The 25,667-nt window shown below is 39.1% G+C and overlaps 1 protein-coding gene across 3 annotated transcripts in view; it reads right to left on the bottom strand.

Moving 5' to 3' along the window:
* Positions 1–25,667, bottom strand: part of PNPLA8 (patatin like domain 8, phospholipase A2) — a 383,576-nt gene that overhangs the window by 342,620 nt on the left and 15,289 nt on the right. For 2 of the 3 annotated variants that reach the window (XM_078674318.1, XM_078674317.1), the window contains exons 2-3: positions 13,821–13,917; positions 3,395–3,563 (exon numbers count right to left, since the gene is read on the bottom strand). The gene's annotated coding sequence lies outside the window, so the exon portion shown is untranslated. The remainder of the gene's footprint in view (positions 1–3,394; positions 3,564–13,820; positions 13,918–25,667) is intronic. The other variant, XM_078674319.1, reaches the window with a different exon arrangement.

Genomic DNA, 25,667 nt, shown 5'->3' on the forward strand with positions numbered 1-25,667 from the left:
TTGTATTTGAGGTCAACATACAACCTACGGCTAGGAAACCAGATGTATGGACTTTTAATCCTGGTTTGTTAAGAGACAGCAAGTATATTGATTGTATGGTACCTTGGATAACAAGATTCCTAAATGAAAATATAGGTAGTACTAGTATACAAAATGCCTGGGACACACTTAAAGCTGGTATAAGGGGGAAGACTACTCGATATGGATGGGAGAGCCAGAAAAAGGAAAGAGGTAAACTGTTGGAGTTATACAAAGCTCTCGAAGAGGCCGAGCTTAATCTGGACAGGGCAGTTTTGGTGGGTGGGGATGGTGATGCCGCTCAAACTCAGATTATAAATCGCTAAATCAGCCATAACAGAAATTTCACAGGCCAAAGCTGCAAGTAAATTTCTGGCTTGGCGCTCGGGAATGTTTAAGAATAGTGAAAGAGCTGGACATATGTTAGCGGTCAGAGCTCGAGAAAAGGAATCTGCTATGCGTATTGAGAGTATTATGGACCCCGAAGTGGGAATAGTAACTGAGGAAGGCGCTATAGCTCTAGCATTCCAGAAATGTTATCAAAAGCTATATAATGAAGATATCTGTGATAACGAGGTGGTTCAGGCTGAAATCCAACGATTCCTTCACGAAATTGAGGTAGGAGGCTCTATCCTCGGAAGAGCTGGATATGCTAGATGCGGAAATAAAAATAGAAGAGCTCTGGCTAGCTCTAGATTCTCTTCCTAGTGGTAAGGCTGTTGGCCCCGATTTTATACCGGGGGAATTCTATAAGTTTTTTCTCTCTCAGCTTACCCCAGTAATGATAGAGATGTTTAGAGGGGTTCAAAATGGGGATAAGCCCCCTGAATCATGGCGGAGAGCCAGGATTGTTAAATTTTTAAAGAAAGGCAAGATACCTTCAGATACCGGGTCTTACCGACCAATAACGCTAATTAACAGCGATATTAAAATCTACTCAAGAATTCTGGCAAATCGGTTAGCAGGGGCGATTAAGAAGCTTGTGTCGCCCCAACAACATGGTTCTGTGCCTGGGCGCGAAACAATCAAACATATACGCCGCACGATCGCGCTGTTCGACTACACCAAGGTTACAGGAGACCCTATGGCTTTAATCCTGCTTGATGCGGAGAAAGCTTTTGAAAGGGTCTCCTGGCCTTTTTTATGGGCTGTATGGAGGCATTACAGTCTTGGGACGAGGTTTATTCGTGCGATTCAGAGTATGTATATACACCCAATCGCTCAAATTTCGGTTATGGGTATTCAGTCTGATTCAAAAAACATACTGAGGGGTACAAGGCTGGGGTGCCCTGCTCCCCTTTATTATTTGCAATTTATATTGACCCTTTGATTAAAAATATTTTTTCTGATGTAGTAATTCGTCCGGTTCAGGCTAAGGGCGGGGACACGACAATCCTTGGCTATGAGGATGATCTAGCTATCTTGACAGACTTCCCGCGGGTAGCTTTGCAAGAAATTCAAATAATTGCGTCGCAGTTTGGTGCGATATCTGGGTATCACTTAAATGATGCAAAAACTCAAATAATCTGCAATGATAAGATCATTTTGGCTAACCCGCGGGTAGTTAGTAAATTTAAATACCTAGGGATAGAGATCAGTTCCAAACCTGAGGAGATGGTTGACATTAATTTGAACCCTTTGATGTGTAAATTAGAGGCTGATGCTCGTCGAATAAATAACTTAAAGTTAACGTTGATGGGCAGATGTAACGTGATAAAAAAGATTTTTTTACCCAAGATTTTATATTTTCTTAGAGCCATTCCTTTGCTAATTGATCAAATCTGGTTTAAAAAGTTAGATCGGATTATTTCTTGGTTTTTCTGGGCTGGCAAACGCCCAAAACAGGCTATGAAATATAGGACTCTCCCTAGGGAAAGGGGAGGCTGGACGGTACCTAACTTTCAGGTCTACTACTGGTCGATAACGTTGAGACAAATGCTGATTTACTAGATGTAGGACATGTAGATCGTTATGATACATCAATTTATCATTTAATTTACGGGAAGAGGCTCAGGGATTATTGTTTAGACATATGGATGTTGCCTATTTTAAACGGGTGAGGTTTAAAGTTCTGCTCGGTGCTTTTAAGGTTTGGACGACGGTTCGGAAACTGTTTAATATTGGTAGAATTCATTTATACTCTCCCTTTGCAGGGAATACTCTTTTTCCTGAAATATTTTGAGATGGATATTTTAAGGAATGGTCTGCACAAGGGGTTAGTACAATAGGGGACATCTTTTCTGAATCCTGGCTCCTGACTTTTGGATCTATCAAGCAGAAATTTGGGATACGGAATGGGCAATTTTTCAAATTCCTTCAGATTCGAGATTTTTTTCTCCCAAAAAACGGTTAGCTGGGTTTGTATGCCGTTGATAGAATCAATTAATGGGAATAAATCAACCATATCCTCTATATACAAACTGGTTAACGATAAAAGGAGGGATGATTTAGTTAAGCATTTTAGTCGGTGGCAGCCGCACTACACGTGGAACAAGGTCTTTGTGAGGATTCTTTAGCTTATAGTCAAACTGCCACTATTTCTGCTAATCTCCAGGTCCAATGTTTTAAGACTTGGCTCAACTTGTATATAACTCCTCTCAGTATACATCACTGGGGTGGGGTAGTGGGGGTAAACTGTCCCCGCTGTGGGGAACTTGCGGTTGACAGCATTCACATGTTTGCCTCTTGCCCCTCTCTGGCTCCCTTGGTATGTAAACATTTAGAACAAGTGCTTGGGTATTGGATATCAGTAGAACCCCAGGTTATTATGTTGGGTATTGCTAACCAAAATATGGCTGAATTGGATAGGAAGCTACTTTTCATTGCCATGGCTGTGCTGAGATTATGTCTAGCTACTGTTTGGTTGGACCCAGTTCCCCCGACATCACACAAATGGTTTAGCAAGTTTCTAAATGTGTGTAAATGGGAACTCTCTGTGTTTAAGAGAAGAAGATATAGGGCCCGGAGGGTGGGCGAACAGATCTGGGGTCCATTAACTAGTTGGTTGAATACTGAACGTTCAAGCTATCCTGATGCATGTGAAATGTGAATTAGGTTTATGCATATTTTCTCCCTTTTTTTCCTATTCTTCTTTATCTGACCTGTAGTGATCCACTGGGGGTGGGGGGGCATAAATTCTAAAAAAGGACTCATGACATGGATGTATGTTAAGTTGCTTTAATTTCTATGTCTTTTTTCTGTATGATTTCTTGTACATGTCATATCTCCTAATAAAACATTTTTTTTAAAAGAAATATTCACAAGAAACATATTTTAACCACAACTTTCTTGGCACAAAATATTTGTCTAATGTTGTGAAAGAGGCATTTTTATATAATCGACAAAACAGTCTTGAGCTCCCAATTACTTTACATACCCAGAAGTTATGGTCTGCAGAGATGCAGCACAGGATAGCAGCATAGGTCTTTTGCTCTGAACATCGCCAAGTGGGTAATACTGCCTGCTTTTCACATTGCTGATATCGGGCAGGGTTCTGGAGCAGAGCCTCCCTGGTGGATTAGACGGCAGCAATTCTACAGCCGCATCTGGAAGAATATCGAGAGTATAAAATAAATGTTCATATCACAGAGAAACATAAATATGAGGCAGACTGATGTGGGAATGCCACTAAAACCTTGGATTACACCTTAGCATAATCATTGCTATTTTTCGTGTCAATTAATGGTTCAAATCTTATAAAAGGAAAACAACTATTAATATAAAATCATGGTTCGTGTCTTACACTTCATTATTTGCGGTCGGCAAAATGTATAGCTTTCATCGTAGCACATTCATGGCTAATAGCTGGCAAATACTGAGCAGTTTCTGGATAATGTACTAGGAAATTCTTGCTACTTTCATATCAAAATATTCTAGTGGCATAACCATTGGTAAATTCGCAGTAAAGTATAGGTTTGTGTGCTTCCTAATTCATGTCTTATATTTCAACAAAATCATAGTACGCACGTTGCCATAATTGTATGTCTATAATGTGGAAACCTTCCTTAAATAGTGGAAAGTTCATGACTAACCGTGGTTAATCCTTGGCTCAAGAAATCATAACTTACCTAATGGAACGATAGTTCATAAAAGTATTTTATGTCTTTCAGTGGCAACATATCAAGTAATAGAAAATGCAAATAAATTGTAGTCAGAATTTGAGGAAAATTTCATGTAGGCCCAAATGCAATTTATAAAGCACATGGCTACCAGAGGGCTTCCCAGCACAAACGAGAGGAGCAGAAGGTTGGTGAGGCATCATGGGAACAACCAGGTTTTGAGTTTTTTTCTGAAAAGCCGTTCATTTTTTGTTATCCTGACATATTTAACTCTAGCACATTCTAGTTGTAAGTTTTTTTTTGTAATACCCCCTACACAATCCTATGCACTGATCTAAATTGAATGTATATGATTTGAATCCTATCAGGAACACTTTGTATAGATTGTGTTTTTATTGTGAATGTATCTGAGATACTGAATAAATTATTGCACAGATGGAAAGATCAATTTTGAATAATAGCATCATTTGATGACCAGGATATAGGGTTGCCTCATGTTGGAAAAGTTTCAAGAAGAGATCAAAGGGAGGAAGAAGTCTAAAATGTATGAGAGAGGAAACAAGACTAGAGATTGGGGGCCAGATGTAGGTAGGGTTTTACCGGTCGGTAACGGCCGAATTCGGCCGTTACCGACCGGTAAAAGGAATTCGAGATGTAGGGGGCAGAATCGGTAATTTTACCGTTCTGTAAATTTACCGATCTGTAATTTTACAGAATCTGTAAATATACCGGTCGGTAAATTTACAGAACGGTAAAATTACCGATTCTGTAAAATCGATATGTAGGTGGGACTCTGATGAGTCCCACAAGGCCTAAGAAATCGGTATTTTACCATCAAATTCAATTTGATGGTGAAATACCGATTCAGGTGAGCATGCAAATGTGTGCATGCACACCTGTGCCATATGACAGGCAGACCTGCCCTTAGGGCAGGTATGCCTGCCATATGGCCCCCGAACCTTTTTTGGGGGTGCTAGAGGGTGTCAAAGTGACACCCCCTGCACCCTTGCCAAAAATCTGTATTTACCGATCGGTAAATACCGACCTGTAATGCCCCATTCATTCCTATGGGCTTCAAAGCCCATAGGAATGAATGGAGCATTACAGGTCGGTATTTACCGAATCGGTAAATACCGACTTTTAAAGAATCGGTAAATCCACATCTGGATTTACCTACATCTCGGTACATCTATTTTACCGACTCTTAAATACCGAATCGGTAAAATTCGGTATTTAAGTGTCGGTAAAATAGATTTACCTACATCTGGCCCTAGGAAGGGTTTATTCCAATGCAAGACAATATGATGCTACTTTTAAACTAATACATTAACAGAAAAAGCGATCTTACAAGAAAGCTCACCTCTTTCTCTTGTTTCCACTCTAGAATGCCATACTTCTGCTCTTGAGGAGTCAACCATAGGGAAGAATAGGTATAGTACCTTTTTAGAGGAATTGAATAAGATGAGGCTAGCTGAGAATGCCCTACACAGGTTACAAGAGGAAGGAGAGGGGGACAAAACCAGTATAATGTTGGATGATTTGATACCTGCATATGAGTTTGTAGGGTGTTCGAATACAACCAGCTTATAAGAAAGTGTTAAGAGTGATGAGAATATTGGGCATGTTAGTAATTTTGAAAACACAACTTTTTATCAAATCGGTCTCTCTCAGGTTTTCATATTGCTTTGAAAAGAGAGCTATTTATAATGGAGTGAATTGGTGACATGAATAATGTGAAATAACGTCATCTTCTAAAAATAATATGGCAAAGCCATTGGCTGATAAAGTATAATTGTAGCGTTTCAACATAGGGAGGTATGATTTGATATCTGTGTATGAGTCAGCAGGGTGTTTGAATTCAACCAACGGGGAAGAGGACGTTAGAGTGATGAGAATTCTTATAATTTTGAAAAGTATTTATTTGTAGAAAAAAACGCTTTCTATCATTGTTTAATTCTAAAGTGGAGGGTCTTCAAATTTGTTTAATGCCAGACGCTGCACCAACTACTGTTAATGCGTCATTTGAAACACTTTGTGCTCAAGTTGATACTCTATTAATCAACCCTAGACCCTTGAAATCAAGACAGGATAGTTTGATGGACCCTGTACTAAGTCCCACCAAGCTTTAAAACAGGCCCTCCACCCGGTTCCTAGGGACCCAATTGCTATCTCCAGTTGTCATACCAACTACAAACAGATTTTGAGACATAGGACAAACATACACCTTGAGAGAAAAGGCATGGGAGAATTTGCTTCAAGCCAGTGAGACTAAAGATTCCTGAAATTTTGGACCACTATCAACTCACCGTTGTTCAGTTAAGGTGATCTACCACCATTACCATCATTTGTGTCTAACGAGGTGTGGTTTGAGAATTATAGGAAAACATTTGCCTCAGACTTAGTTGTTGATGCGCCCTCTAATATCGAACCAAAATGGGCTAATAACTCGTCTGAATTTATTCTGTAGAAGAAATACATTGTCCATTATTGCTAGCCAATCTGTTGGAGCTGCAGGTTTGGATGGAGTACCAGCAGGTATGCTTTGTACTGAGCCGCTAGTCTGTAGTTTGTTATTTGCTAATGTATTTAAATCTGCCTGCAGTGGTGTTCTATCTGGGACAATGCTGTCCTAGTTCCCATAATCATCGGCTAACTGCCCTCCTTGAATCTTCTGTTAAAGTCTCAGGCAGGGTGCTTTTGTAAAGACTCAAGACATGGGCTATAAGTAATCCAATCCTCCCGGATCTTCAAGACTTGCTTCCGCAAGAGTTGTGGCACTCTTGAACAGTGTCTTAACCTCTAACTGATAATAGGAAAATATACCAGGACCAAACAGGGGGCTCTCTACCTGGGTTTTATGGACCTTAGCAGTGCCTTCTATTGCGTCAAACATAGTAAACTCCAGACTATAATAGCTTCCTTGGGAGTTGACCATGTAATTATACATCTATTGTCCAACATCTATTCGAATGCTTCTCTTAAAAGCCCCTACCACATCACCTACGGCCTCTCGTCTGTGGCACTTACTAAGCTCGTTTCTGGAAAGCTTGCAAGATTAGCCACCAAACTCTCCTGTGTAGACTGGTGTAGGTTTATTGATATGTTTGATCAAGAGACCAGGTCCCAATATACCCGATTTTGCCAAAGATATGTTAATTTCACACAGGCCGCAATTTCTATAGGGAAAGGCTGACTATCAGGTGGGCTGACCATCTGGTTGAAAACACACTGCCTTGCTTGCCCAAAGTGACTGACAATGTTTATGTGTTACCCGCGGCTTACTACTAATGTGATTTATTAGGTCTACAATATGTATTGCAGGCCAGGGAGTAGCAGTTCAGAATCATCAATAATACACCTTATGGATTCCCACATGGTATCCCTTAAGGCCAATGTTTATAAAATTGTTGCTGGTGATTTTAGCTGCAAATTTGAGTCATTGAGCATTCACACGGAGGACCTTACCAGCAATGACGACCAGGTCTGGTCAGTTCCTAGGTTGGCTCTTTCCATTAAGTAATGGTCAGCTGTTGTAGTTCAGTTAAAAGCATTTATATTTAATCAAGGCCTTCGAGAATCTAACAGGAGAGCGATTTCTGACAACGAGGGGAGGCATACTTTCAACCACTTGCTCTATACTAGCTTAATTTATTATATTTTGTTGGATATCAGACCTTGACTCAAACTGGTTGACATGTGTGTATTTCCGCAGCAGGACAGTGACCACAACTCATTAGAACTTACGTTGAGTTCACTGATACTGCCCTGTCCAGTACTCGCACTGAATCCTTTGATAGGACAGCGCCATGAAACCGTTTGGTGTACGCGCACTTTACAAGCTCATTTAACATGACATAACATAGAAAGCTCAGACCTACCTGCAACCGATGTAGGATTTATGTGAGGGCAGTGCTGGGTCTTCATTGCCACTAACATGGCAGACTAATAGATAGGTTTTTGTTTTTAGGTTTAGATAGCCTGTGCTCCTATCCTCAAATTATTACATTTAGCTGTAGGGTATGGGTATCAAGACTTGTGATTCTGTTTTCAATATTAATGTTAACATATTAACTGCAGTTTTAATTGTGCACTCTGTTGTAAATAAATTGTTAATATATTAACTATGCTGTTTTTATTTGTGTACTTTTATGGCTTTCCTTGTGGAGTCCAAATAAAGAATGAATGAATATGGTTTGAAAGGTGAGCCGATTACTATCTAGTGGACTGGCTCTGGAAAAACACACTCATTTCTCATACATGGAAAGTAAGTATGGTCATCTGGCGTGAGTGGACTGGATTATCTAGTCGAGGATTTGGAATTATCATTTTTTCGGGCACCAAAAGACGTGAGGTAAGAATCTGAGTGTGTAAAGGAGGGTTTATAAATAGGTGTGTCTCCATTCTCCAGCTTTTAGGATGGTACCCAGGTCGAGATGATAACAACAAGTGAGTGTATGGGTAGAATTCTTGATGGAAGTCCTATTCCAATGTAAATGGCTATCGGCAGAACGATAGTTGTCTAGTGTGTGCATAGTAATGCCAGTTATTTGTTGCTGAATAGATTTATATTCATGATAAATAGTCTTGATAGACTATAAGTGAAGGCATGGCCATATTTGCAAACTTTATGGGGAAAAGGACTAAAGTGGCATTGGTGCAGCTATTAGAAAAAGGATGGCTATGGGACATCAACATAAAAACACGTACAGTACTTGAGGAGTGTAAAATTATGTGTAAAATTATGTCACAATGAGGTAAAGGTATGATTTTGAATTAACATTGTTTAGAGATAGTATTTAATATGCAAGGGATAGATGATTCACCTAAATATATTGATGGACGTGTTAATTTTTTGTTATATAAAATGCATCCTTCTTTCTGAAGAAACTACATTCGGTTTGATATCTGATGCACCTTTCTCTCTTTTGAATTGATGAATGCAGAAATAGTAGTATATTTTTAGATATTAGTAAGATAAGGCGTACTTATACAACACCGTTGATTATTTCTCTCAGATGTTCAAATTCATCAAACATTAACCAAAAATCACTAAATTAACGTAAAGAAAGTTTTTTAAAAAACCATTACAATTTAAGAAAAGATCCAAGGAATTTCCTCAAGTGATAACCAACATTGATAGTGAGTGGGTTCAATAATACGTAAAGTGTTTCTGTGTGCATTACTATTGAGTACTTGAAAATAATGGGATAAATGGATTTTCTTTGTAAATATAAAAGATCCAGACAAAAAAATTAAATATGATCCATGGCATGTTTCGCAGCAGCACAACGTTGACAGCCAGATGAAATAGGTCCCCCAATTGATCCAAACATTTTTTCCAGGAATTTGACTAAATGAAAACTTCATAAATGTTCTTCGTGTAGCAGGACATTTATTCACCTTAAAGTAGAATTGCATCACCCACAGCTTACAAAAATACAACTAATTTGCAGGTTTTTTGTGTGTAAACAACGTCAAAACACTCATCTGCAAGACCCTTTTTAATCCAAACTACTAATATTCTTACATGATAGCACTTTGCAGTTCAAATCCAACTGCTTTAAGCTATGGGGATACCTTAAAGCAATTGTAAAAATCCTATGCCTATCCCTCCATGGGCCAATTTCAAATCATTTTCAAGACTTTTCAAGACTATTCTGATAGTAGACCTGAAAAATTATTCCAGCCAATCCTAGCTCAAGACTTATCATTTCAATCGAGTTAAAATTACTAATGCCAAGGTATAATTTCTAGAAATCAGATTCAGTACGGGGGTACATTATTAAGAGAAGACATTGATTTGGTGTTGGTACCACTACTTAAGGTATTTTTGCTCTGCCTATATCACTGACAGAGATAGGCTCTTCACTGATGTTCTGTGATGCTGTTTCAGTCACTTATGTAGAGTGAAACTAAGACTTAGTTGGAGCTGGTCTTCCAGATGTTCAGTTAGAAGGGTGCAGACAATAGGCTTTGCCATGCAAGTGGCCAATAATTGAACAGTAGCTGGATATGTTGTATTTCTTTCCATAACACAGCTTGACTAATGCATAATGCTAGAAGCAGCAGTTAAATCATAATGCATACATTTGCCTCTACAGGCACTCTTTCTCACATTTAAATCTGTTCTAACATAGGTCACAACCAAGAACCTGTTATTCTTCTCAATATTTGCAATGGGTGGGAGCAAATATCTGCCCCACACAGGCACCGTCAACACTCACATTAATAAAACCTCACTGCAGCAAAACTTCACAGGTACTATGAAGATGACCTAAGTTGTCCCTCTCAAGCTCAAAGGACCTTCACTTGTGCAGTCAACAAAGATTGGGATTATGTTAGTTAGAAGTACTGGGCAATCAATTCTGGATGCCCACCTTGGGCAGAGACACATAGGTCCACTGTGCCCTTATGCCACAAGGGACCTCAGTTAAAAGGACATTGCTTACAGATATATTTCTCAAGTGGTTTGAATGGATGGGAGCAATAGGTACTCTCACACCACCGGACATACAACCACAACATGACTTGTTGCAGTAAAATTCCACAGACACACGTGACAGACAGGCGAGCAGCCCCTCTCAGACCCACCAAACAGTTAGCAACTGGACCCATCACGGTTTGGGACGATATCAATCAGTAGCAATAGCAAATAATGTTCGGACAGAAGTCTCTGCCATGGATATATATATATATATACCTGGTACCTGTGCCATCATGACTTGTGGCTTCCCCTCACTCCAAAATCAAATGGAGTCTGCCTAGTTTATCTGAGAGCTATCACAAAGGAAAAATGTTTTAATATAACACAACAGGAGATGGCGCTTGTGTATAAGAATTGCACATTGAATTTAGCTGCCTTGCTGACTGCTTGTCCATGCTTCTCTTTCCTTTTACAGGCACCTTAAAAAAACACTGGATCATAGGAGTGCGCAAGTGAATGGGTGCATGTTTCCTCACACCTATAGTAGGTTGATTATGGAGTACAGCAGATGTTCATACCTCAGTGCAGATTGTTGATTACACTGGATCTGTATATAAAAAAAACCACTCTTAGTCCTGAAGAAAGCCATAAGACCTCATGGGCGCAGAGATGACTGAAACCTGTTGATTATAGTTTTTCACTTGCTGGGGATTTCCTAAGACCATCCCTTTCAGCATTATCTTCGTTTTATTCTTACCCTGGAACTTGCTTATTATTAAAGAGTTCTATTTAAATAGATATCGGAGTTGATTTTAGCAGCGCTATAGATCCTTACAGAACATTTACCCTTAGAAGTGCTCCTTCCATTCACGTGGAGGTTGAACCCGTTGAAACACACTCTGGGCTCGATTACGATGTCGCCACGGGCTCTGGACCGATCTCCGGTAGGCGGTCATGACACCGCTATTACGATGTGACGACACAATTCTTCCATTTTTCTATGGGAGCTTGTGCTATGCCCGTAAACCGGCCGTAACACTAGCTCCCATAGAGAAATGGGAGACAGTGTTAATCCTTGCATCCCGTGGCAGGCACCTCGGGGATTAACAGGGGGGCCCATAGGTGCCCCCTCAGCCCACAACCGGTGGCCACTGGGTGCAGCGGGCCCAGATAAGGGCCCCCAACCTCATTTTCCGACAGGTTTTCCACGTCAGAAAGCCCGGCATGGAAAGCCTGTGAGAAACAGAGCATCGTAATTCCGAAGGCAGAAACGCCTTCCTAGGGGATTACAGGTCAGGCTCCAACTGGCCGACGGGCTGCTGGAGCCTGTTGGAGGCCCGCTGCAATGAACGGCCGGTTTCAATTACGACCGGCTATATTGTAATCAGCCGGTCGCAACTGAAACCGACGACCAAGATCGTAATAGGCCCCTCGGTGTTGTAAATGAGAGCTCAATGATGAAGAATGCCCTAGAGTTCACTACTGGTGGTTAGAGTTCTTAAAAAATCCTTTAAGGAATTTCTTTGAGTTTAGGAAGGATATATACATATTTCATGTGGCTACACTTCCTTTTTGATTGTTTATACCTGTTGTTTTAGAAGTTGAGTGTGGTCACTCCCTGAATTTCTCACTGCTCTCTTTCATTGAGCATTTTAATAAAAACATCACACTGGCTTTTTCCAGACACCCAAATCACATTATTTAACAAAAGGGCTGGAAAAAAAAGTCCAATGTTACAATCTATGGAAACGTGTTTTTGCAACTGATTGTCAGAAAAATTCTAAATGAAATTAAATGTTTATCATAAGTTCAGTTGTTGCTCAAATCACCAGTAGGATAGGCTGCTTTCAAAATATTCTCTTGCAAGTGTGATTCATAGTAAAATATAAGCAACAGAGCTGTAAGTCTTTATTCTTACAGTTTTGGGCAAACAATACATCTAATGCTGCAAGGTTGCAAATATGTGATGGTAATTCTAAAATGCCTCGAATGTCACATCATGGTTTTGAGGGGCTAGTTATAGTCACTGTCTTTTTTTTTAACCTTTTATACACTTTCGTTCAGCAATACTTTTACCACAATACATAGTCTAAGACAAATTCACCACCTGAAGTATCTGTTTCTTATATTATATTCTCTCAAGTTAATCAATAACTATTCTCTCTCTAAATCCTTCAAATTGACCTTTGAATATTTAAAACTATGCTGTTCGTCTGCCACCAATGGCGATAGAAGCCTGAACTAGATGTGTAGGGGAGAAAAAAGGCAGGAGCAAAAAACTTTGATCATAACACTCAAGTTTGTAATATTTGTACAGTAACTCTCCCTGGTATTTCTTCAGCACAACACACATGACTTAGCAAAATGATCGATGATACAAACACACAGAGTAGCAAAATATGAACCAACTGTGCATGAAACACAGAAGTTACATTCAGTAGCACGCCTCTTCTTCTTGACTAATGCCTGGATATACTGGACCTTTACTCTCTGATTAAACATGTATATCTTCTCACTAAGTTTAACTTGGTTAGGTAGGATGCCACAAACTTATGTGAAAGTTCAGGGCCTGGAGCTCTTTGCGAACAATCTAGAGTTCTTTCGTCTGCGACAGAATTTTTGGGCTCAAATAAGTTAAACATAACGCTCCAAGAATATTATGAAATAGTTCTCTTTTCTTAGCTACCATGAGCACTATTTAATCAATATGTCTCATCTCAGTATCACTTACCTACTCTCCTGCTTTCTCATGTGTATCTAGAAAAGAGTATGGAAGTATTCCAAGTGAACGCAAGAGCCGGGCTCTTCATTCAACATGTTTGTGTATATAAATTCATCAAGAAAGTGACAACCATTTCCCAAACCTATAATGCCAGGAAGGCCATGTTGTGATGACAGATATACTGTACACCAATGGGATTAAAATTGGTTGACCTTTATTCCATATTTGTAACTTCATGCCAGCTAACAAAATACCCACCGATCCTCAGCAGAGTCTCAACTGTTTCTCACAACCTCTTGTTTCGAACCCAAACATTCTACAGCTTCTGTCACATTTCAAGCCTCATGAAATGCAACAAAAGAAAGAACAAATACTACACACCATAACATCTTTCTCCTTATAAAAGAAAACATACACATTTGTGGGATAAACAATGGATAACATGAATATGGAAATAAAATAACATTTACATCACAAAAACCTAATAACAGCAGTAAAAGTAAAATTATCCTATACTTATAACAAAAAGAAAAAATGCAGAGAATGCATAGAACAATTTCAGAAACAAACAATCTTTAAGGTACATTGGCACTCTCACCACTCTGTTGCTCCTGCTTTCCAGAGAATTTAATTATCAAATTGTTGTCACATAGGCTGTCTTCAACGCATGTTGTGAGATCTGTTGTAGAATCCTCCTACGGAATAATTTCATTATTATTGTCAGTATAAATTAAAGATTGAGACACATAGTCTCCCAATGATAAATTAGTCTCCTTCGATTTAGACATACAGCTTGCTTTCCCATGATCTCAGATTCTCAATGAATTAACCTCTGGCTAAATCTTGAACACAACCGTTTTAATCACTTGAGCTTTCACCATCAGCACCTAATTCCTGTAAACCATAGTTGTAATCCACAAATTATGAATTCTTCACACACACACACAGTTTTATTTTGCTTTACACATAAATTTGCACTCACCTCTTAAACGTACACTATTCCATGTTTTACAGTTGAAGCAGGAATCACCAATTTTCTCCTCACCATGCCAACAGACACATACTTTCACGTCCATCACACACCATTCTGCATTTACAGAGATACTTTGCTCACACTAATTATACGGGTCTTGTTGGAACATTTGTCAACAGTTTTACCCTCAGCAAAAGGTTTGTGAATCTCAACATCACTGACCTTAACATCATGAACGTTTACATAGCGAGACACGTTGTATTAACACTTTTAGTTTCTACTGTATGAGATTTATCTTTAATAGTTGGCATGTTGAGAGGATGCTTCTTGCCACAAACTTCCTGAATGTACTTGGGTGTCAATTTAGAAATTGGTTCTTTAAGACGTAATAATCTAAGTGGTTAGGCCACCATAGTAAAAAGGTATGTGATCATCTGAAAATGTGTCTCCCAATGCTTTTTCCATGTTTATTCCAGCTAAAGTTGATAAACGTTCTTTAACCATTCTGTTCACTCTCTCCGCCACACCATTACTTTGGGGGCTCAAAAGGGCAACTGTTAGCTGTTTAATTCTATACTTAATAGGATATTCTTTAATTTCAGATGAAACCAAATGGACACCATTGTCAGACACTAATAGTCTAGAACAGCCTTCTGTCCGGAGCACCTTCTCCAAAGAAAACTCATCACCACATGTGATGGCATCCCTCAAAGAAGATTAATACACACATTTAGAATGATAATCAACCCAAACTATGATGAACTTGCACCACTGGGAAATCCTTGTACTGGGTTCACAAAATCAACAGCTAATTTCTCATGGGCACACAGTGGAAATTCCACAAGCAACAATTCAGAGTTGCACGTGATAAAACCTTTATCCACTTCCTGACAAATTCAATATGAGCACATATATATATATATATGTGCCACCAATAACATTCCCTCAGCCTCTTTTTTTTGTTGCCATCATGCCCAAATGTTCTTCAAGAGCTAATAGAATCAATCAAGTGCATAAGGCAACCAGAGAAACCGCTTCCTCGTTTCTCAAAATTAAATTGCTCTCCACACTCAAGATTCAGTATGACTCTGCAAAACCCTGCACCCTGCAATTCACGTTTGAAGGATCGTTCCTTAGGCCATCCTTTAACAATTAATTTTGTAGGTTCCCTTAGCACTTATTCAAAATTAGCACACTCATTCCATCCATTCTCTGAAACCACCATGTTACTGCCATTCAACAAATATATTAGATCTACAACACATTCAGTGTCACTTTCATTGTACCTTGTCACTTCATCACCAACTAACTAAAATCTATATTAAAAGATCTGGTCTGGCATTGTCTATACCAGACACATGTATGTTATCCTCAAAATGTAACTCCTGCAACCTTGATAACAACCATACCAGTAATGAGGGTGCCTTGAAATATATTCCCCTAATAGATATCGAAGTGGATTGTGATCAGAACAAATGATGTCATTTTTATCCCACACATAAGTTCCACAATGTTCAGTAGCTCACAAACAGGCAAAGGCTCCCTTTCTATGGTGCTATGTTGTAATTCAGCTTTAAATAAGCACCTGGAAGCGAAAACCACTGTATGTTCAGTGCTACACTCTTTGGCTCACAGCAGCACCAATTTCAATTGCCTTGGCATTAACTGCAAAGATATACAATTCTCCTTCTTGTTTAGGTTTTATAAATGGTTGCACCCACAATTAACTGTTTAGTCATCTCAAATGCTTGAGTCTCCTCAATCCCCCAAACAAAATACACATCATTACGTATCCATTTTTTTAAAGGTTCTGAGACACTTGCAAAACCTTCGATAAACCATGAATAATACTCACCAAAACCCAAGAAATATTTTACTTCATCAACAATTTAGGGAATATGAGCCTTTGTGTTGAGCTTAGCCAAATCTCCCTTTGATTTAGTCCCCTCAAGACTTAAGCAATGTCCTAAATACATAACTTGCTCAGGTAGAATTGTGCAGTCGTCTAGTTTAACTGTCATTCCATGTTTGCCCAGGATTCCTAGAATTTTATCCACTAATCTATTCTGTTCTTCTTCCATGCATGCATGAATAAGGGTTTCATTTTGAAAAGCGTATACTCCATTTACTTCTTGAACAAACTGAACATTTATTTCAGACAAAATGATGCATTGCAAGCTAAGCCTAAGCCAAAAGGCTTTCTAAGAAAAGGGTAGGCACAAAAAGAAGTTTAAAAAGTAGTCAATGATCTTGACTCCTCACATAACTCAATTTGATGGAATGCTGATCTTCGACTGATGGATGAATAGTAGCAAGCTTTTACCAACAGGGCAAATATTTCCAAGTTTTAGGTAAAGAATGACAATTAGATAGTATGTTTTTTATCTAGAGACCTGAGATCGGCACAAAAACAAATTATTTTTGGCCAGAACTATAAGGCAAAGCCCATTTAGAAAAAATAACTTGTTCTTTAGTGCCATCTTTTCCTAACTGACATAAACGTTCCTGCAATTGTGATCTGATGTTCTAAGGAACAATTCTCAACTTGTAATGTACTGTTATAGCAGAATTATTGTGCACATTCTTGTGTGTAAAATCGTTCAAACACCTCTACATGTTCTCTAATAACTCTTTGTGAGAACCCAAAATTTCCTGAAAATGTAGACTCTTCAGAGCATATAATAAAAAAAGAAGATGTGCATGGTCTCAACACCTTCCCAACTAATCTTCAATCTCTACAGTATATGATACATCCTCTCTCAGTAACATACACTTTGGTGAAAATATTGTGACCTTTAAACATAACTTCCTTCCATAATATCCCAACAGATCAATTCTACATCATCCAAATTGCAAAAGATTCACATCTAAAGGATCTAAGGCTATTCCTTAGCACACAATTGGTCAAAAAATTATAATAATTGGCAATATTGACTCCGCTGCAACTTCTAGTTTAGTTTATCATTTCACAATAAGGATGTCTTTTCTTACTGCCTCCTGTATGAACTGCAAGAACCAATTTACATTTTCCATATCCTGCACAAGAGTGTTAGTTTGTAACTACATAATTTGCATAGTTTTGTTATATCTCTTACAAAACTTTAAAAAGTGACCCACTTTCCTGCACTTGTTGCAAGATTTGTTCCTTGCTGGATAGCTTGCTAAATTGGCTCTATGGTAGCAAGACCCATATCTAAAACAATAACCCTGTTTTTTGTTAGAATTAACAGTTCGATTATATTTCTCTTTACTTGGAATTTGCTTAGAAGTATGGTATACAAGCCCAATTGAGGTCAGCTCCAGACAAATCAAGTTTTAGTTATCTAATAGCTAACGTGCACTCAATGCCTTTCATTATGTCAATTGTTTCTGAAAGAGTAGAATTCCTACTACATAACTGTTCCTGTGCTTTTATCGTGTAAGACCACTACAATCTGATCTCACTGAAACTAATTGACTGAGCCGGTGAATTCACAGAAGGAGGCAAAAACACCTAGCTATCAATCGTCTCAAGAGCCAAATGTCCTCTTGTGAAAAAACAATGACTTTCTACAACAATGTTGGAACCTTGTGAAAGTGTAGGTATAGCCTCTGCATTGCTTCCTTGTAGCAAATACATTGCCCAAAGTCCTCAGAATCAAATTCAATCTCGGGAAGATGGTCAATAATATGTTGCACCTCAGCATCTCACCTGCTTTAGAGAAAAGCATGTGTCCATTCTTTTTCAAACTTTTTGCCATACATTGTTATCAGATTGCTTCCATCAAACGATGGGGATACTTGGATTTGGAAGATATACTGCAGGTTCACAGTCATGTAAACAGAAATTCCTCAAAATATATACAAACAAATAAGATGGCAAAACGTTAACAGAACAGCAGTTAGCTGGTGAAAAGATAGGAATCCAAAAGCGGTATGCCTGTGATGAAGCGAGCTTCAGAAAATATTTTATTCTGACTTGTGGATTCAATTCCCTATAACATGAACTAATCAATTAATGAATTGTTGCATGATATATTTGATTAATCCAACCTAGATTAAGTTTGCACCACACATGAACACGCGGGAACTAATAATATGTGCTTTTGTTGCATTTGCAAGTCTGTTTTGTAACACATGATTAATATTGTTTTGTTTGTTATGTCTGTCCTATTGTCTTTGTCACTATTAATATGCGGCTGATCATTGAAAGGCATGTGCTTCATTATATGTGCTTACATGTTTGTCCTATGTTGTGATTGTCTGTCTGTGAAACATTTAATCATCTTTTAATTCTTTCAGATTCATAAAGCTGGACTATATGAAGAATGGTAGATAATTTATGTGCGGCTTTATTTGTTTGCTTCTGCTAGTTGTCATTTATTAATGGGTTAATCACTAGCAGGGAAGGGTGGGTAACAGAAGGGTTTGTTTTACCTGAATTAATCACTCTTTTTGTGTTTGTTTAATTATTAGCCTGAATGTGGTTTGAGGCCTAGCCTTAGTTCTGGTTCTGAAGAAAAGCTGGTCGGCCTGTACGTGAGCAGAGTTGGAGCCAAGTGCAGTCATCTTGGAAACTTTCCATGGAACTTTGCTTTTGCATAACCTTTGAAAAAGACTGTGGCTCTAACAAAAGAGACTTATTCATGAACTGCTCTGGATGTTCTTTTCTCAAGGCCGAAGAAATGGCAGGGATGATTTTGCCGAGCTCTGGTGGAAGTCAGAGAAGCAACTTTTTAATTTGTTGCAAAGACACTCGGAAGCTGATGTCACTCTATGTCAATGAATAATAGTATGGTGACGCTTACACCCTGGACGAGGTGGTTTTGGTGGTCTGACAGACAGCAACCAATCACAGTGCTGAACTTTCAGAAAAGAATTACATTTTAGTTAGATTAGCAAGCAAATAGGGTATAAAAATTGGCCTCTTGAAAGGAACGGGGCTGACTGTTTCCTGAGGGCGAAGTGCTGTTCGATTTTCCATGGACTTGTAAGCATTCAACTGTTTATTCATTATTTTCCTTTTCAGGTCAGAAAGCTAACTTAGGATTTAGGGCTATGTTTTCTTTAAAATTCATTATTTCATACAATGTTGAACTGTCAGATTTTGAGCCAATGATTATAATGCAATAAAGCTTACTTATTAAAAATAAATGTTGATATTAATAAAGAACTAATAAAGTTTATGCAATTTTGAGAATTTTAAAATAAACTTTTAAAATGACAAGCTGGTCTTGTTTATTGAAAAGAGTTTAATAACAACATATCAGATCCATTTGCCTCATGTTTCAGCTGCTCTGTTGTTTCTTATGGGCCTGGTTTTAATTGGCAAGTGTGGTAGTAGATTGTGACGTCATTTATAAAAGAATTTCTGTTGGAGCGCTGGAACACCTGTAGTAGAATGATCTGCCCATAACTTTTCAACACACACTTTACTAAAATAATACAAGCATGTCTATTTAATTACAGAACGAATCATGAAAATCAAGAGTACCTTAAAAAGTACAAAGCCGAAGAATAAGTAAACATAGCTACTTAGAATTCATCAATTTCTTTCTTCAAAATGCAAAACTGAAATAAAAACACAATCTTTCCAATAGTGATGTTTGCAGTGCTTCTTCAAGACAGTGTCTACTGATTTACTGTACGAGTTCAAATAGCTACATGCAACCTGTCCTTGCTTGTTGGGATCGTCATTGATCACGTGAGGCAGGAATCTACCGCTGGCAGTGCACATTCGGACAGGGAGGCCCAACCTGACCTTCCCTGACTTGAACGTCAGCGATTAGAGCATGTGCTGTACCTCAAACATATGGCCTTTGCATCTCACTTTGATGTCCAGTCAATTCAAATAGTTGACCTGTGTACCTGGCTTTGTCAGGAAGTGACGTTGTGCAATGAGCGGGAGTAGTCCAAAACTTTTACTCACATGACATGCACAACAACAATGAAAGCTAGCGTCTTAGAATCTTCATGGACACCTCAGCCACGAGAGTCAGCAATGCAGAAAATCCACAGTGAAGGTACTGATACCATCAGGATCGTGACACGGAGTTATTCAATCATTGCAAATGTGATGACAGAAATGGGGTCCACAAAAGATTTAAAACTTGTTGAAGCTTATTACAGATTTACAAATGCATAACCGCTAACAAAAAGCCTATTGATCCTCAGTCGAGCCTTAACCGTTTCTCCTAACCGCCTATGTTTCAAACCCAAACATTCTACAGCTTCGGTCGCATCCCAATTCACATTACATACAATAAAACAAAGATCACTTACTACACACAACGCCTGTCTTCTTGGTCTAGCCACAAAAGCTTTATTCTCTCTGTATTTAAACTTTCCCTCTAGTTGGACACAATTGCGCATTGTTGAAAATCTTGTAATTCCTTCTGGAAGTCACAAATCTCAGTTAGCTTGGTATTTCTCCTTGCACACTGTGTATACCTGGCCCATTGTTGTGGGTAGGCGTTCAAAGTCCCTTGAAATGCGGAGATGGCTGTGTTCAAGTCAGAACACTTTTAAGGTAGCTCACTTAAGTAAGGCACTCATTATTTCGCAATTACCTTACGTTCCAGATCAGTGAAACAAGCCATCAACAATATTTATTTCACTGTATCACACCAAGAGTATAATAGCCACATCTTTCCAGACGTTCCTTAATCGTTGTGTGTCTCTCTATCACTTTTATCACGTCCTCAGGCATCATTAAAGTTGTGCCAAGTCTTTATCCCCCAAGCCCATCTTCTATTTTGAACCACTGCACCAAGATGAGGGCTTGTCCATTTCTTACTCAGTTGCCCACAGGACAAGTGCTTAATTTCACACCGAGGGTACCATGTCAAGACCTCTTCCACTGGAGATAGCCCAATGACATGGCTGTATCCTTCAGTCCAAGCTTTACCCTGCACCAGTAGGCACAGGTGTGCATCGATGGCTCTAGTACACCTGCAGCATTACTCATGCAGCCTGCTTCTTAAATTCTTCACTTCCTGGGGGTTCGATCACACTGTCAGCAGGGTCTGCATCGCTCCAGTGGTAGTACAAAAGGGGGTGGTGATGAGTCAATCAAACACTCACACCCAGTCAAAGGATCTGGGTTTAATCCATCACCGTTCTTTAGCCCACTCTGCCACCCCAGTTCAGACATGGCTATATGCAAATCAGTCTGACCCTGTGCCTCATGGGAACAGTCCAGCCCGAACTGCCAAGCCATGCCTTCCCTGGACCGGAAACAAGCTTCCGAGGACCGGTTTCTGGCATTCCAGCCGTCTTCAGCCCGGCTCGCTTGAATCCAGTGGCAAAGTGAGCAAGGGACTCACGTCTGAGCATACCCTGCCACACTTATGGCGGCCAAAAGCGGTACAAAAGGGGGTGGTGATGGACGGGGCATCTGAGTCAATCAAACACTCACACCCAGTCAAAAGATCTGGGTTAAATCCATCACCGTTCTTTAGCCCACTCTGCCACCCCAGTTCAGACATGGCTATATGCAAATCAGTCTGACCCTGTGCCTCATGGGAACAGTCCAGCCCGAACTGCCAAGCCATGCCTTCCCTGGACCGGAAACAAGCTTCCGAGGACCGGTTTCTGGCATTCCAGCCGTCTTCAGCCCGGCTTGCTTGAATCCAGTGGTAGCCACAATCATTAGCAATGTCTCTTGTACTACTGGGAAGTGGGCTGCTTGTTCAAGTGACCTCACAAACACCTTCATAATCATCATTGTGGTTAGTGTCACAAATGACAAAGGGCATACGCTCTAATCTCTCAGTCAGACTTAAGTTTACTCTGCACCACTCTGTCACACAAGGGCAGAGGGTAAAACTTATAGCCTGAAGTTTCAAGTATCGAGACCCACAATTGATCAGCTCTGTCACCACAGGTGCTAGGTACTTTTGAAAACATTAATCATGTAAAATAAAGCTCGTTGTCAGAACCCGTTCGGGGATACAGGATAGATAGGGGCTACTGGGCGTTAACTGTAATGCTTGAGGGCCTTGTGTCCTCTCCTTCTAGGTCTCTGCAAACTGGGCAAAGTACGGCCATTTCCACACAGGAGGGTTAACACTCACAGGCTTGTAAGGGAAGTGTTAGGGCAAGGGCTCAGACCTCAACAATCAAGCAACAGACACAATAACATATTGTCCTTTCCAGTGCTTATTTTTTTAGAAAAGAAAGAACTTTTAATCTCACAGCAAACATACATACTACACAAAAATTTCATTTCATCTTTATTCTATGTACAAAACATAAACATGCAGAGGAAAAGAATCACATAATGAATAAATACAATTCAATGTATTTATTATGATTTGGAATTCCGAAGAATTCCACATAAAAGTACATCTTAAGAGCAACATTACACTCCATAAAAATTGCCAAGACTAAATTCATCATAACATATCATATAAAAACACAAATGAACAGATCAGTAGCAGCCATTCTATAAATTTTCGAGTGCCAAGAGGAGTGACCCATAAATAGTCAGATTACCATTAATGAATACTTACGGATTTATATGGAATTATAATCTAATATTATCATAAAACCTTCAAAATTAAAACCTTATTATAAAATTCAAGGATTTGACAATTCGCTATACAGTACTAGATAACGAGCAGAGTAACCATGTGGTGAAAAACGATAATTTGTCTATTCACTAAACAGTACAATATAACCAGCAGCATAATAGCAGTGCAAGAGTATTTAAATACTTTAAAGGGCCATTTTCAGCGTGAAGCGCACGATAATTAGCAGCAAAACAAGGGTTTAGTAAGGTGCAAGTGAGCATACAGGACACGTAACTAGCAGCAAAAATAGTTTGTAATAGTGCACGTGCTCAGTTGCGTACATGGTAAATCAGTCTCTTCTGTTCCTTAACCTTGAGACTGAAAGTTCGAGTAAGTGCAATTGCTCAAAACATACATATTAAATCGATCAATACTGCTCTAATATATATTAAAAAAGCAAAAAAAATGTAAAACACATAAGTTCCGATGGGGGTGACAGCAGACAATTCCGGGCCTCTTCTGCTGTGGAGATATTATACTTTAAAAAACAATTCCTTATGTGTCTGCGACGTGTTGATTGTAATACGGGACAAACGAATAGGACATGATTTAGGTCTTGTATACAGGAATTACATAAATGACAATATCATTCGTATCTAGCAATACCCTCCCAAACTCCTGTTACAATTCTTAGGGGAAGTAAATTCACTCAAAGCAGCAGAATCATCCTATGTACTCCATGTTTAAGATTCCATAAAACATTAGGTTGGTTTTTTTTTGCCAATACTACTCCCCACAATACAGTCGTTACTACTATTCTCCGTGTACATTTTAATATCTCTTTCACGAGTAACCCCATAAATTGTTTTCTTAATTCTGATTTTCAAACCCCTTTTACAGAAAACTGCCGCCCCATCCTTATTTTAACCGAACATTGTTAGCGCTTTTAGATAATTCCTAAAAAGAGCCCTCTTTTCTTTCATATTTACAAAAAATTCTCTGTACAGTGCTACCCGTAGCGGGTTCTCTGAGCTATTTAACGATGCATTGCTCCATCTTAAGCACGCAGCCATCGATAGCACATATGTGGAGAGTAAACCAAATTCAAGCCTAAGCGCTGCAATAGGTGCAGCGCCATTCAAATTACATATTTGGCGTTAGATTTGCCCTTCCTCTCTCTCAAATTTGTCCCACTCTTGTGCATCTATTGTTACGCTGGCATAGCTCAGTGTGAGCGGGATCTTTGTTTTATAGACTGATATGATATGTGAGAAATGTCTTTTCCCACAGTGTGTGTACAAACGGTTGATTGCAAAGGCTTGTGAAATTGCTTTGCCTTTGCATTGATCCATATAACTGCTAGCTGTGCACCTATGTGTAAATATTTTTCCTAAATATGGATAACATTTTACTAATTCCAATTTCTCTTTTCCCAAAAACCAATGCAAGTTTTTTCTGACCTTACATCCTTTATAACTAAAAATCACGACTTTACTCTTTAAAATATTTATTTTTAAATAGTACTCTTCTGTATTCCTGATAAGCTCAGCAAGTCGTCTTTGTAGTCCAATTGGGGTTAAATCCATTATAATGGCATCATCTGCATATAGCAGACAGCTCAGCTCTAAATTTCCTAATTTAGGGGAATCCCCTTTACTGAGCCCCACTCTTCTTTGCAAATCATTCATATAAATATAAAAAAATAGAGGGGCCAAAAGGCACCCCTGCTTCAACCCATTATTAGTTACTATTTTTCTGGAGAGGCCTTGTGTTCCCCCAAATAAAACCGGAGTCCAAGTGGAGGAGTGAAGAGTAATAACAAATTGTAAAAGATTCCCTGGTATCCCCATGGCGACCAATTTCCTCCACAGCTTCCCCCGATCTACCCTGTAGAATGCTGTGGAGAAATCTATAAAAGCCGCATATAAGGGCATTCCCCGGCTTACTGGATATTTTTCAGTTAAAGTTTGCAAAACGGTGATATTATCCAAGGTGCCACTATTTTTACAAAATCCTGTTTGTTCCAACGGGATGAAATTATTTCCAAATGCCCACTCTTGCAGATGAGTGAGGATGCTCTTTGCAAATAATTTCCCAGTCGCATCCAGGTGAGAAATCTGTCTAAAACTGGCAGGGGAATCTTTTGGACCCTTTTTGTACAGTGGAACAATTATACTTTCCTTCCAGGATTGTGGGATATCACCATGTGTATAACAATGGACAAACAACGGATACAGAAATTTCGCCCACTCTTCACCATCCTGTTTTCACATGGCTATTGGTAGGTCATATGGCCCCATTGTGCTGGAATATCTTACCCCTTTAATGTAACCCTCAATCTCTAAACAAGACGGTGCACCATAGTAACTCCCCGCGGTCGGGGCAATGCTAACCTCTTGATTCAGCCCAACTGAGGGATTTGAAGCATAAAGCTGGGAAATATACGTGGACCATTCTGCTTCTGGGATTACAATAGGTTTTGACTTCTCTCACCCATCACAAAATTTTGCAATCAGTGCCCAATACGTCCTAGTGTCTCCAGAAAGAGCAACCTCTCGAAGTCTAACCCATTTTGAGTCTTCAACCCTTCTACGATCCGATATAATTTTCCTATTCCCTACTTGTTTCAGTGTATTCATTTCTCTTTGCCTTTGTATCGTGGGCAGCCTAAATTGATCTCCAATTAAAATGTTAATTTCTCGATTCCATTTTTTAATTTCCCATGATATTGTTACTAATTGTGCAAAACTGATGACCGGCCTCTTTCTTCCAAAGGTTCTAATTGCAGCCAAGCTTCTCTCGAACCTGTGAACAGGGGTTTCTTGGGTGCAAATAAAGACAGTCTTTTTAAAGACCCTTTTAAAATTTGGAAGCGAATTATTTGACCAGCAAGTATGACCATTATTGCGATTGTATGAGACCTTTTCATCCCTCTGATTCCCGAATTCAGGCTTCTCAATTTGTATATCTATATTTACAG

The sequence above is a fragment of the Lissotriton helveticus genome, chromosome 1_1 (assembly GCF_964261635.1).
Source record: "Lissotriton helveticus chromosome 1_1, aLisHel1.1, whole genome shotgun sequence".
Taxonomy (NCBI): Eukaryota; Metazoa; Chordata; class Amphibia; order Caudata; family Salamandridae; genus Lissotriton; species Lissotriton helveticus.